Source organism: Miscanthus floridulus, chromosome 16, assembly GCF_019320115.1.
Source record: "Miscanthus floridulus cultivar M001 chromosome 16, ASM1932011v1, whole genome shotgun sequence".
Lineage (NCBI taxonomy): Eukaryota > Viridiplantae > Streptophyta > Magnoliopsida > Poales > Poaceae > Miscanthus > Miscanthus floridulus.
Window position 1 is genome coordinate 13724062 of NC_089595.1, and position 15479 is coordinate 13739540.

General features: G+C 49.7%; 1 pseudogene; it reads left to right on the forward strand.

The window, feature by feature from the left end:
- The first annotated feature begins 2800 nt into the window (after nt 1-2800).
- On the forward strand, nt 2801-6674 carry LOC136510306 (uncharacterized; annotated as a pseudogene).
- The last annotated feature ends 8805 nt before the right edge of the window (nt 6675-15479 follow it).

Here is a 15479-nt window from a genome sequence, read left to right on the forward strand (position 1 = left end):
CGTTGCCTAATGGAGTTTCCTCTAGGGGCTGAGATTCTTGCACCACCTTCTTCCCACCCTTCTTCCTCTTTCCTGTGGAGGCTTCCACCCCACTTTGAAGGTCATTGTTCTTGTACCGACTAGCCCCACACCTAGGACATGTATCTAAAGTCTCGAACGATGTGCCACGTCGAAAAAGGATACAGTGGTTGGGGCATGCATGGATTTTTTCAACCCCCAATGTGAGTGGACTTATAACCTTCTTCGCTTGGTATGTGTTGGCGGGAACTGTGTTTGGCCGTGGGAGCAACCGTGACATGAGGCACAACAGATCATCGAAACTGCAGTCCGACCAGCCGTACTTAGCCTTCAGGATGAGTAGCTCAAGCACAAAACGTAGCAGTGTGAAGTATGTCGGACAACCCTTCTCAGCATCATACACAGTCTTCTTCGATGCTTTTGTCACCCTCTCAAGATTTTCTAGACCTCTCTTGCTCTTTTCTAATATTTCTGGTCCAAAGGCCCTAAGCATTTTGTCTAAGTTGTCACCGTCATCTGCATCCCCCTCACGTGCTTCGTCATCATTGCTGGCACCACCAGCATCATCACCACCTTGTTCATTGCCAAAGCCACCACCTTGTTCATTGCCAAAGCCACCACCTTGTTGATTACCATAGTCACGATCCATTTGTTGCTCAAGATCGTCTGTGAATCGGGACAAGTATGCTTGGGTTTCAGCTTCATCAGCTAGATCATCATCGCTGTCATCAACAACCACTGTTTCACCATGATGAATCCACACTGTGTAGTCCGGAACAAATCCTCTTCTAATAAGATGTTCTTTGATGGTACTCACATCTTGAAATGCAATAAGGTTCTTGCAATCTTTGCAGGGACAAATAATCGTGTCGCTATTCTCTTTCAACGTCGTTGCATGCTTCTCTGCGGCTTTGATGAATTTGTCCACCTCATCACGGAAAAGAGCGTCGTGTCTTAACGAACCATACATCCAAGAGTTCCTGTAGTCCATCTTATAGAAACAAAATAACCAAAGAAAGAATATTACTCGAGAATAATTGTATATACCTGAGACACGCACTATGGTAGTAGAGGATAGTTAATTAATTGACTATTAATGCATAAATATTTTAAAATATAAATTAATTGGTTCAAATAAACAATTTCACATAAAACAATTAGCAACATTTAATATTTCATCCACTACCTTTCATGCAAACTCCATTCCAATTTCATGGTAGAGGATAATTAATTAATGGCCTATTTATCCATAACTAATTAAAAACACACATTATATAAAGGAATCAAAATAAATATTAAATGATAATTAGTAGCCATGGTAGAGGATATTTTACACATTAGCAACAATTAAAATCTTACACATTCACCTACATGCAAACCCTAGTCACATAAAGGAAAAATTGAAAAAGAAAAAAAAAACAAAATCCTAGATCTAGATATAGGGTTTCATGACACATGCATCAAACTTCACTAATACTACACTAAAATCAACAAAGATGTACTAATAAAGGGTGCAATCTTACTTTCCTACCTAATTTATCCTAGTATAGTGAAAATTAGGGTCTAATTTCACTCATAACTAGCTCAAGCTCCATGGAAGAAAGAGAAAACCTCAAATCAAATTACTCACTAACCAACAATTTAAACTTAAATAAAGAGTTGGAGACGCATTTCCTTACCTTTTAGAGCCTCTCCACCAAAGAATTTGAGATCAAAACCTCCCCCTTAGTAGAGCAATTTTTAGGAGGAGCCCAAGGCCTCCCAACCTTTTTTTTGTGTGTAGAAGAGTATGTCCCGAGGTGAAAGAAGAGGGTGGCTGCTATTTATTCGTGCGCCATCAGTAGGGGCGGCTGGTGATTGAGCTGCCCTTACAGTCATAACTGCAGGGGCGGCTGGTGATTGAGCCGCCCCTACAGATCAGCCCTAACTGTAGGGGCGGCTCAGGTTACCAGCCGCCCCTATAGTGACATCTGCTGCAGGGGCGGCTGGTGATTGAGCCGCCCCTACAGATCAACCCCAACTGTAGGGGCGGCTCAGGTTACCAGCCGCCCCTACAGTGACATCTGTAGGGGCGGCTGGGCTGCTGGGGCCGGGGACGCCCACTGTAGGGGCGTCTCCAAGCCCAGCCGCCCCTACAGTAAAAATGCCCCCGTTCCTACAGTACGAATCTGGCGTAGTGACGCTGGACCAGAGATGGACAAACTGCACTGCATCCTGCAGTTTTGCTAGAAAGGGTATGGTGACATGAGTTCTTTCCGACACATTTGCTACATGCCATATCTGTTTTGTGTTTATTATGTATATACTTTATTTTTTATCTTTGATCTTTTGTGCAATATCATATACAAAAACAAGGATATTTTCTTATAGAAATAGAAAATGCATTTGTAGAATTGGTAGTGTTTTGTGTCTATTCCCTCAACTCCACTTTCCTCAATTTGAAGCACGAAGGCTATTTTTGGTAGACCTCTTTTTTACGTATTCTATGTGTGTAGTGATTCTCTTAGAAAAGTGATTACGTGGCTGAAATTGATTCTTAGGATAAACTATATGTAAGAAGTGATTCTATGCGGGAAGTAAATAAGGAGAAGTTAGTTTTTTTCAGCTCCTAGCCTCCTATATTATTTGAGAAAATCAGCATAGAATCATTTGTCTATGATATACTGTTTGTACGCCAGAGCTCCTCCTGCATTCAACTCTGAGCTCTACCTAACAGGCCTCAAGTGTTAAGTGTTCTCTTTTACTGTAGTGGTAATCTTTTCTTTTTTTTATAGCTCAAGAAATGTGTGAGTCCCTGCAACGCTGGGAGCCAACACTTGCGCGAAAGGCTGACAGCTCTGGAAGAACTGCCCTTCACTATGCAGCGTCAGTTGGGAATACTGGAGTGGTAAAACTTTTACTGGTCAACAGCTTGCTTGCTTACATTCCAGATGATGATGGTCTGTATCCTGTGCACTATGCTGCTATAGCAGGTTACTCAAAAATTATCCGTGAGATCATGGAGATATGCCCGAGCTGCGATGAGTTGGTTGACAAGAAACATAGAAGTATTTTGCATTGCGTTGTCGAATTCGGGAGGGCTACTGTTGTGTGGTACATCTGTGTTAACCCAAAGTTCACGAGTATAATGAATGCTGGCGATAGTGAAGGAAACACACCACTACATCTGGGCCTTGTTTAGTTGGCGAAATTTTTGGCGAAATGGTACTGTAGCACTTTCGTTGTTATTTGGCAATTAGTGTCCAATCATAGTCTAATTAGGCTTAAAAGATTCGTCTCGTGAATTTCGTCTAAACTGTGTAATTAGTTTTATTTTTTATTTATATTTAATGCTTCATGCATGCGTCCAAAGATTCGATGTGACGGGGAATCTTGAAAAATTTTGCAAAATTTTGGGAACTAAACAGGCACCTGGCTGTAAAGCATGTGCATGTATTGGGCTTCATCCTTCTTATGATGGATATTAGGGTGAACCTTGGTATTATTAACCATAAGGGATTCACACCGCTAGGTGTTGCCTGGATGTTGGTGTTTGTGAAGTATTAGTGGATTGCCCACCTCTTCTCAAACGCTTAAGCTTTTGGGTTCACTTGGTTGGTGCATTAAACCTAACAGTTGGGATAAGCGTCCCGAACAAGGTTGAGAGGTGAAGCCTCCTCTGTGGAGGCTAGTTGGAAAAGGTCTTCTGATGAAGGCCGACGGGAGAAGGCCCCCCAGCGAAGGCCGACGGGAGAAGGTCTCCCGGTGAAGGCCGGCGGGAGAAGGTGCCCCGACGAAGGCCGGCGGGAGAAGGCCCCCCGGCTAAGGCCGGTGGGAGAAGGTCTCCCGATGAAGGTCTCAGACAAAGGTTCCGAACGGAGGCCCGATGATTGTTCTGGGTGAAGGCTCCGCGGAGAAGGCTACATGACGAAGGCTCCACGGAGAAGGCTCCACAACGAAGGTCTGGTGCGGAGGCTCTGCGAAGAAGGCCCTGCGGTGAACGTTCCAACACGTGAGGGGGGAGAGTGAGGCGGTGGCTAGGGATTGCGAAAAATGTGTGTGAGAGGAGAGTCCATTGGCCCTCATGCTCTTGGCATTATATATAGGCAATGGTAATTTACATGCGGCCCCTTGGTGGGCGTGAATTGATAAGTCACTACACTGACTCCTATTGGGCCTCTTCGAGGGGGAGTTGGCCCATGTGAATATGGGCTCCCCCAACACTGGAATGAGAATGCCCATAAATATTCATTCTCAGTGGTATTTCCCTTCATCATTCACTTTCAACTTCTCCTTTTCTTTTTGGTCTTATAATATTATTCCCTTTTTATGCAGTTCATGGATATTTACATGGAATTGTCCTTCTTCTGCTGTGAAGCTTATTCCATTCCATGCAACTTGGCTGGAAATCTGAGATACAATCATTGCTTGGAAGACGGTAAGAAATCCAGCAGATTCTCCAGTGTGTGCCAGACCATGTTAATGTTATGTCTCTCTGTGCTTATTGCAGCTGCTTCATTCGCTGCTGCTTTCACTCCACCTGGCAGCGAGAAGACGGGCATGGCACCGTTTGATGGGGAGTCTTATTTGCTGAGTTATGTTGAAGCAAATACCTTATCATTTTATCACTCCGCAATTGCAACATGCCTGCTTATACATGCCAGTCTACCAACTATACCCATAAGACATCGCGGCAATTATCTCAGAGTCTCTGCTGTCATGGTTTTAGCAGCAGTTGTTTGTATGTTTGAAGCATTTACGAATGACGTAGGGCTATCATTGGACCCTCAACTTTTTCTTGCCATTGTTAGTGGAACGAGTGACCTACTTTTGGTTGTGCCTGCTGTTAATAATCCCAGTATGTCTCTGGGTTTTACGAAAGAGAAAACATCCCAGGCCGGACATGCCTTTCAAAGTACTGGCTGCTCTAGCTAGTTTTCTTAGAATATGCGTTATCCTTTACGTGATATATCTTTCGTTACAAGAGTCCAGCCTGGTAAACGAGAGTCCTGTAGCGGGCCTGGGTGTCATGATGCAGTTTTACTACACCCTACTTGAGGTTCTTGATAATCTCTGTATGTTCTGAAACTGGTGGCGGATTATGACATTGCTTTTCTCAGCTAATGTTCTGTGCATCAAGATATTATTATGTTCAATAAGAGAAGCTGTAATTATATTATATCTCCACTTCTTTGCTCTCGAGCCGTCGGGCACTTGTAAAGGATTTAGTTTGATCATTGTAACAGAATATTTTTTTTCATGTTAAATCAGAGCTGCTGGGTGGTTTAATGAATACAACAAGATTGTGCGGTTTTAATTGCAGCAAGATTGAGGTCAACTTTAATTTATGATCTGTGCATACTGAATCTCAGGCAGTTTAATAGCAAAAGTTTTTTTTATTATAAGGCAGGGTCGAAAATAATCCCGCATTCCTGGATTGGGGATGATGTTTCTGGGTTTAGAGTCGATGCCTTTGACTCCAGTTTTCTGTGACTATGAGCTAGAAGGCTCTGTGTGGTAGTGTTACCATCTTGACCACTTATTTCTGTTTCCTTTTAGCTGAACCCTTTGCAATTACATTTTGTCCTCATTTCGATTGTAGATTTGGTGCAAGAAAAAACATAATTTTCCTTATTATTAGTTCAACTAGGTTGAACGCAAATGTTCGTATTCTTTGCTTGCATATGCATTTGATGCACAGCAACTTCTGGAATGCTTTGTTGGACAGCTGAAAAGTTCTCAACCTGTAAATGTTCCTATATATGTTTTCAGGAAGCACTGACGGTAATTCTGAATATAATAACTTTGATCAGATCTGCTGCACGCAGTTGTATATTTTGTCGCTTGGGCATTTATGCAAAACGAATCAGGTTTCTTGTGTGTTTCCTTGTGTAGCTCGGCTCCCGTGTGAAACCGGTGCGTCGGTGACTAGACTCGAAGAAGCAAAAGCCCCAAACGATTTCTTTCTTGGTAATGCAACGCTGCCATGCATGTCACGATCGATGAGGTCGCAAGGGCTTGTACGCGGACAAGCGATGCTAATGCCTACCGCGGCCGTACTGCATGTGTTGACTGCCGCAGACGTACAACCGCGCGCACCTGGACTTCACTTGCTTGGTACCAGGACAGTGATGTATATGCATACGCAGCACATGCACTGGTGTGTACGCGGACAGCCGGACAAGCGTTGTGTGTTGCGATGGCGTGGCAAATCCTCTTAACTTTAAGAGGACTAGCTTTGGACTACCCCGCGCGGCCGGCGACTGGCAGTACGCGGATCGGAGTCCACTTATTTAGTCTCCTCTAATTATCCACTGACAGCAGTACACGGTGCGTGCCCTGCCGAACTGCGCGTCACGTCGGGCACCAGCGCCGTGGCGTGCAAGAGCGCGTGCCAGGCGTTCGGGTCGCCGCAGTGCTGCTGCACCGGCGAGTACGGGACCCGCAGAGCTGCAAGCCACCCGCGGGCGTTCACCTACGCGTACTACGGCGCCGAGTGGTCGGTACTTATCTTACTTTTTCGGCCAGTTTACTTTTGCACTATGCTCAGCATCTATTTTAGTGGCTAGGATATACTTGAGCAAGTAGAAAAGTAAAAGATGTTCTATGTCTCTTACCCATAAAAGCAGGAACAATGCTATTATACAAACAAGTCATTGCATTTCCGATTCCAATGAGCGGTCGAGGCCAAGCTGCCCTCTGGCTTTCCCAGATCCAATCTGAATCTGAGATCCATCTCATCGTTCCTTGCCAACAACCGGTATCAGAGCCGAGGTTCTTGAGAGTCCGGTGAGCAGCCATGTCCACCGCCAGTCAGATCAAGAGAGCGCACGCCGCCGCTGCCGCTGCTGGTGCGGTGAGGAACCCCGACGGAGCAGCAGCAAAAGGAGCCGACGTTCGCGCGACGCGCTTTGCTGCTGCAGAGGCAGCGGCAGCGGTCGAGATGGCAAGGCAGGCGGCGGCTGTGGCTCAAGCCACGGCAGCCGCGGCTACAGCACTGCGTGTTGAGATGGAGCGGGAGCCGGTCGGCGGGTTGCGAAGCCGAGCAGGGCGTCGTCTTCAGTCGTCGTCACCAGAGCGGCGTCGTGGACGCCGCGGCCGCTCGTCGGTGGCGCAGCCGGTGGTGCAGACCGTCTACCGTGACTCCGGAGCAGGGACGCTGTGGCCGATGCTCACGAGGATCAACTACCATGAGTGGAGCCTGTTGATGAAGGTCAAGATGCAGGCTCGACAGATCTAGGACGCGATGGAGTTCGGAGATGTCGAGTTCCACGACGATTGGCGGGCGTTGGAGGCGTTGTGCGCCGCCGTGCCGCCAGAGATCGGCGCCTCCCTCGCCAACAAGGCAACTACAAAGGAGGCCTAGGACTCCATCGCCATCGTGCGCCTCGACGACCACCAGATCCGTCGAGCGACGCTGCAGCGGCTCCGACAGGAGTGGGAAGGCCTCGCCTTTAACCCCGGTGAGTAAGTCAAGGACTTTGCCGTTCGCCTTTCTAGCCTGAAGGAGCAGATGGCGCGCAACGGCGACACCGACATCACCGACGCTTGCGCGGTGGAAAAGCTCCTGAGCTGCATCCCCAAGAAGTACTCCCAAATTGTGCTGGTGATCGAGACGCTTCTCGATTTCGAGACCCTCTCCATCGAGGAGGTCACCGGGAGGATCAAGGCGGTGCAAGATCGCGTGGAGGCGCCCCATACCGAGCCGAGTACCACCGGAGGCAAGCTGCTCTACACCGCCGAGCAGTGGTGGGCCTTCAAGAAGAAGAAGGACGAGGCTTCCGGCTCTGGTCCACCCAGGGAGCGTCGGCAGTGACCACGCGGCGGCAAGAAGGAGGAGAAAGGACCTCGGGCACAGGTTGGTGCTGATGGCAGCGCCGCCGCCGAGTGCAAGGCGACCCGGGATGATACCTACCTCTACAGCGGCTGGACTGGCCATTGGGCCAAGGACTGCCACCTTCCTCCACGCCGTGGTGGGCAGGCTCATGTCGCGCAAGCAGAGGCCAGGATCATACCCTATTCTTGGTGCATAGGTGCATTGAGCTGCGGCAAGAAGCAGAGGATCATACCCTGTTCTTGGTGCATGGGTACACCTGCCTCAACAGCTGGATGAGAATGGCTCGCGTGTGGAGATAGAGCACAGGATACTGCACATCTGGGATTGCCATCATCGGCTCCTCGCCAAGGTGAACAGAGGCACCAATCGCCTTTATGTTCTCCATATGCAGGTGGTGTAGCCTGTGTGTTTTGTAGCCCGCCGCGATGATGACGCATGGCGGTGGCACGAGCGCTTTGGGAACCTCAACTTCGAGGCCCTGAAGCTGCTCGACAACAAGGAGATGGTGTGGGGCATGTCACGCATTAACCATGTGGAGCAGTTCTGCGACACCTACATCCTCACCAAGCAGCGGCGGCTCCCCTTCCCCCGCTAGGAGAGCTTCCGCGCCAAGCAGAAGCTGGAGCTCGTGCATGCCGACCTCTGCAGACCAGTGACTCCGGCCACACCTGGAGGATGGGGCTACTTCCTCCTCCTTGTCGATGACATGTCCCACTACATGTGGGTGGTTCTACTCGACACCAAGGCGGTAGCTGCGGACGCCATCAAGCGCCACCAAATAGCTACCGAGAAGGAATGCAGCCGCAAGCTCCGGGTGCTACGCATGGACAACGGCGGTGAGTTCACGGCTGCTGAGTTTGCGGCGTACTGCACCGATGAGGGAATTCAGTGCCACTACTCTGCGCTGTACACTCCGTAGCCGAATGGCATCGTCGAGCGCCACAACCAGACAGTGGTCGCCACCGCCCGCGCACTTCTCAAGTAGCGGGGCATTCTGGCGATCTACTAGGGTGAGGCTGTGATGACCGCCGTGCATGGTGCACCTGCTAAACTGCTCGCCATCCAAGGCTCTCGATGGCAAGACACCATATGAGGCCTAGCACGGGCGCAAGCCGGCAGTCAGCTATCTACGCGTTTTGGCTGCTTTGCATTCGTCAAGAAGCTCGGCCATGTCGGCAAGCTCGACGATCGTAGCCCTCCGGGGGTCTTCATCGGCTACGCTGAAGGGGCTAAGGCCTATCGCGTGTTCGACCAGGTGACATAGCATGTGTGAGTGGCGCGCGGCGTGGTGTTCGACAATGGTCGCGGCTGGGCGTGGGACAAGGCGGCTGATGATGGATCGACTGCAGCTCTACTCGACTTCACCGTTGAGTATGCGTGGGCTGGAGTAGCATCAACCACTGCACCAGCCTCGCCAACCACTACACCAGCCTCGCCAACCATTCCACCAGTTTTGCCGACCACTGTAACTCATTGGCGACGGTCAGCAGCTCGTCGGCAACCTAGCCAACCACTCAAGCTTCGCAGCGAACCACATCGGCACCGTAGCGAACCACCAGAAACTGGTCGGTGGCCGTAGGAACTCCACTAGCAGCCGGTTCGACCACACCATCTTCGTCCTCGAGCGCGGCATCTCATGCCTCGCCTACTGGTCGATAGTCTGAGATCAAGCTTGTGACTCCGCTGGAGGACGATGAAGACCGCCTAGATGCCTACTACGATGATGAGCCTCTGCGGTGCCGCACGATGGTGAACATCCTTGGTGACCAGTCTGCTTCAGAGCAAACAAAGCGGCTCTTCACCTAGCTTCATCTAACACACGCCGGTGAGACGACCACCTATGCTGTGGCATAGGGTGATCCGGCGTGGTGGGTGATGATGGAGCAGGATCTCAAGTCCATCGAGCAAAACCGCACCTAAGAGTTGGTGCCACTGCCCGATGGCCACCACCCCATCACCCTCAAATGGGTGTTCAAACTCAAGAAGGATGAGCAGGGCGTGGTGATCAAGCACAAGGCGCGGCTAGTGGCACGCAACTGCGTCTAGCAAGAGGGGATCGACTACGACGACGCCTTTGCCCCTGTGATGCGCATGGAGTCAGTTCGTGTCCTCCTCATGCTGGCAGCTCAGGACGGGTGGTGAGTCCACCACATGGATGTCAAGTCCGCTTTCCTCAACGATGACCTCAAGGAGGAGGTGTACGTGCACCAGCCACCGGGCTTCGCCGTCGATGGAGAAGAAGGCTAGGTGTACCGCCTACGCAAGGCCCTCTATGGCCTGCGGCAGGCCCCGTGAGCCTGGAACGGGAAGCTCGATGCCACGCTCAATAAGATGGGCTTCCAACAGAGTGCGCATGAGGCGGCAGTGTACGAGCAGGGGTAGCGAGCGCTCTGTCCTGCTCAGTCGGCATCTACATCGATGACCTCATCATCACCGGCACTGATGGAGATAGAGTGGAGGCGTTCAAGGCGCAGATGAAGAAGAAGTTCGACAAGAGCGACCTTGGCCTCCTCTGCTTCTACCTCGGCATCGAAGTGCACCAAGATGCCAGCGGCATCGCCCTCTACCAAACCCACTATGCCAACGCATCCTAGAGCTCAGTGGCATGATGGGCTGCAATCCAGCCCACACCCCGATGGAGGAGCGGCTCAAGCTTAGTCGGGACAGCACGACGGAGGAGGTTGACCCCACACACTACCAACGACTGATCAAGAGCTTGCGCTACCTAGTCCATACCCGGCTAGATCTCACGTTCGTCATCGGGTACGTGAGCCGGTTCATGGAGCGGCCCACGATGGAGCATCTATAGGCCATCAAGTAGCCAAGTTCCTTAGACACCTCCGCCTTAACCTTTTTGCCACCAAGTGTTTTTTCTTCAACCTTCACTTGCTGCAATGGCTCCCCGTCGCTCTCACCAAAAGGCCGAATCAAGCTCTGAAGAGGATCAGGTGAAGATTCCTCATAATATTTGGGTAGCTTCTACTTCATCAACAAGCCGACTGGAAACACTAGTCACCCAGGGCTTTCTCCCAGCGCAAACAATCCTCGGATGGAGAGCTGAAAAAGGTGCCGCTCTTCCTCTCCCCAATGCTGAAGATCTGGTTGTTTTTGAGTCTTTTTTCTCCCACGAATTTGGTCTCCCGACCTCCGTTTTCTTCCGCCGAGTGCTCAAGTTCTATCAAATTGATCTGGTAAACTTGAATCCAAATTCCATCTTGCACTTGGGCATTTTCTCTCACTTTTGTGAGGCCTTTCTTGGTATCCCTCCCCACTTTGGACTTTTTGAATATCTTTTCTACCTTAGAGTCCAGAATGTTCGGGGAGAACCCAAGGTAATTAGGGGTGCTAGCTTCTAGTTCAAAGAAGGGAGGAAGAAATTTTATCTTGATTACTCCCTCTCGACCTCCAACAAGGGATGGCACTCCCAATTGTTCTATTACAACAACCCTGCCCCTTCATTTCCAACCAACTACAGTCGTATCCCGGCCTCATCACAAGCATGGCGGGCCGAACCGACTGGTCGGGAATTGATGGAGGTCAAAGAGTTGTTGAAGATTATCGAAGAGGCGGTGAAGAGTGGGATAACCGGTGCTATGGTTGCAATGAACTTCTTGCACCACTGACTGTAGCCCCTCCGCTCTTCATTCGCCTTTGACTACACCGGGCCCACGGACCCTTACCGTAAAGTCCCCGAGGTCCTGTCCGGGTTCGAGATTGAGGAATGGCTAAACGCCATCCTTGCTGATAGGGGCGTAACAGCAATTGGGATGCACCCATACTGTAGTGAGAATCCCCGCCCGAAGGTATGTATCTCCTTTGTTCATCATCTGCTGATTTCTTGAATGTATCTCATCATTTGTGGACAACATTTTCCTTTTGCAGTCGAAGGAAGAAGTTTGACATCCAGGAAGATGAGCGCCAGGCCAATGAGAGGTTAGGCATCCTGAGAGGCTCCAAATGCCAAATGGCACTGAGTGCCTCAGGTCGTCTGGCTAAGAGGACCCAAACCTCCCCTCAATGTGCGCCCGGTGGCAATCCAACGGTTTAGGGCATGGTCCCTGCGCCGACTGCTCCAACGTCCACCCGAGTGCCTCCTATTACCGAAGGAGAAATAAGGCACTCGGGTGGAATGATAGCTGATGGGGCAAACCCCCTTCCTGAGACCCCAGAGGCCACTCGAGGGAAGGAAATCGCCCACCATCTCCTGCTCCAACACCCACCCGAGTGCCTCCTATTACCTAAGGAGAAGGAAGGCACTCGGGTGGCGTGACAGCTAATGGGGCAAACCCCCTTCCCAAGACCCAGAGGCCACTCGAGGGAAGGAAATTGCCCCACCATCTTCGAAGAAAAGTGCGCCCAAACCTAGTGCCTTCCAAGTTGCGACCCAAAAACGATTCTGGTCCACTCTTACTGAGAGCGACCCAAAACCACTCGGGTCACTGGTGTAAATGATGAGACCAGTCGGGAGCCTCTAGCTCCCAGACCAATCCCTTCCATCACCCCACATGCTGAGGCAGGGGGTAGTATCGTTCGACCCCGTCTCAAAATGAAAGTCACCTCCAGGTACGTTCTTGCGACTTATCATCTGCTATGCATGCATGATCTGACTCCTACAACATCACTGTAGGAAAAGAACCATCTCGCCAATCAATAGTCCTAGGGCGATCAACACTTTGCCTATCGAGGCAGAGCCCACCAGGCTTGAGGAGGTCATGATTCCAACAATCCTGACCCTCCCAAGCATCATGGAGTTAGTTGAAGCGTCAGGGGAGCTCCAGGATGACGCACCTCACAACTCCCTAACTGCTGACATAGCAGTCAACCAGTCGAAAATATCAGAGGTACATTTCTGCATCCACTCCTATCATGTTTCTTTTTCTTCAATCTCACTCTGTTGTTCTTCAGACCCCTCTCCAGATGCTCCTGGCCAAGCCTCGAATATGGCCCGAGTCCCCCCCACCGAGCATCCTATATCCACCCTCTGTACCATGATGGTAAACATTGGGAGGATGACTTGAGCAAGGTGGAGTTCTATAGAGCCGATGGGGACCATCATACAATCAACTTAGACAAAATGGCTTAGGACTGGGATAGGCTGGAGGAAATCCATCATGAGTACACCGAGAGCCTTGGAGTAAGTTGATCCTTGAGAAGCTCCTGAGTGCCCTCTTGATTACCGTCTTGAATTTATTCTTCTTGCAGGAGATGAGGGACCGTAACCGAACATGCATGGAATTTATCCATGACATTGTCCCGAAGTTCCGCAGGCTCGAGATCGAATTGGCCGCCGCTACTGCTGACAATCTCAAGCTGTTGAAACAACTCACAGACGACAGATCTCAAGCTCTCTCAGCAGCTTCAGTCACCTCCTCAAGGAGATCTAAAGCTATTGAGAAAGCAAACACCGAGTTGTGGAAGCAGCTCGAGGAAGCTGATACCCGGGCCAAAGAGGACCAGTCGGAGAAGGCCCGAATGCTTCGAGAAATCAAGAATACCAAGAGCCGTACATGGAAAACAGCTGAGGAGAACGCCCGACTGCGCAAATAGCTAGAGGAGTCGGTTACTCGGCGAAGAATGTCGAAGAAGAGAATACCCGACTGCTCGCTGCCATGGAAGGCATAAGGAAGGAGCGGAAGAAATGTCTTCGAAATACTCCAGTAAGAAAACCTTTAACCATTATCTCCTCTCTCTCATTTGCTGATTTGTCTCTAGGTTTACAGAACTCTAGAAGTCCATTGAAGAGAAAGAGAAAGAGAAAGAGATCCAAAAGACCAAGGACGAAGCTCTTCATGCTTCTGCTGCAATGAAGACTAGAATTTGGCGGTAGGTCCTTGATCCCTGGCTAATTATAAGCGTCGACTAATTCATTGTTCTACCGACTAACTTATTACTCTGCCGACTGCCTTTTATTTTAGCATATTGCTATAACGTCTTCAGCCAGTTCAGAGATTTAGAAAGCCGATTGAAGGGTGAATCGAGAAGGCTATTGGCCTTATCAGCAGCAGTGACTTCCACCCTAGGCTACCTGCATCCAGATGGCGACCCAAATGCTTCACTACAGCTGACTGCCCGCGTTGAGAACATCCCCGCACAAGTGCGGAAACATTGCAAGACAGTCAGCACCGCAGCGGTTGCCCAGGCGGTGTCAATCTTGAAGTCCCACTACCCCGAGATAATTACTCCATCATCAATGATGGGTATGCTGTTGAAGACACCGATGCGGCGGCCAGACTATACGCCGAGGCCGAACCACTTGTCCTAGATTTACAAGTGAGCTTGATGTAGACCCCTAAAGGGTATTCGGACTCGTGTAATCGGCTCTCTGTAATATAAATTCTGTGATAAATGAATATTTGTCTTCAACAATATCCATGTATCCATGTACCCAACCAGCTTTGTATGTGTTGTTATTTCTGTGATAACCGAGTACCCAGCTAGCCCCCGACTGCTTATAGTTTCATAATTGTGAAAGTAAAAGCAGTCAGAAACATCGAATACTTAAAATGAATGTCCATACCATCTCCGACTGCTTCAAAGATGACAGACTGATTCTTAAAATTGTTAATGGCTAGTTAGCCCCTGACTATAATAATCAGGAACAGTAATGGACTTATAAGCGAAAGTATAGTTAGCCCCGACTGCTTCTTAACTTGGAAATGTGGAAAAGAAATATAGCCGCGAACACTGTAAACCTTAGAGAATGAAATCACCTCCTGAGTGCTTGTATTGAACTGAAAAGTGCACAAGGACTCGAAAAATGCTTCTAATGTACAAAAATTCTTGGAAACAGAAATTTACATGTAGCCCCCGAGTGCCTAAAGCAGTCGGAAATGTTGTAAGCCAGCCAAATTACGTGTAGAAACAGTTGCAGCTGGTCGATGTTCCAAGACTTCTGTACTGTATGTCCAGTCTTTGGTTGACAATCTGTAAGCCCCTGGGCATAGTACTTGTGAGACCACATAGAAGCCTTCCCACTGAGAACTTAATTTATTGCGGCCCTCAATGGTTTGCACTCGCCGGAGTACCAAGTCGCCAACATTGAAAGCCTATCACACCCAGTTTTAAAGACAAAAGTGAGTACTAACTATATGTGTGCCCAGAAAGTCAAATCACACATATATCGACAAATTACAATAGTATCAAGAGACAATGTTTTATTATATAACGAAACATACTCATATTTCATACTTACATCAGAGTATCGCGGAACGGTAGCTAATCCTTAAGCTCCATTCTTCACAGGGACGGCTAACTGGGGGCTACGTATGCCAAACACTTCTGATAGTATCCTGAGAACTCCTTCATTAGAAGCTGGAGCTCATGCATGCTGACCTCTACGGACTAGTGACTCCGGCCACACATGGAGGACGGCACTACTTCCTCCTCCTTGTCGACGACGTGTCCTACTACATGTGGGTGGTTCTACTTGACACCAAGGCGGCAGCTGCGGACGCCATCAAGCGCCACCAATTAGCTGCCGAGAAGGAATGCGGCCGCAAGCTCCGGGTGCTACGCACGGACAACGGCGGCGAGTTCACGGCATACTACGCCGACGAGGGGTCCAGCGCCACTACTCCGCGCCGTACACTTCGCAGCAGAACGGCGGCGGCGAGCACCGCAACCAGACAGTGGTCACCACCGCCCA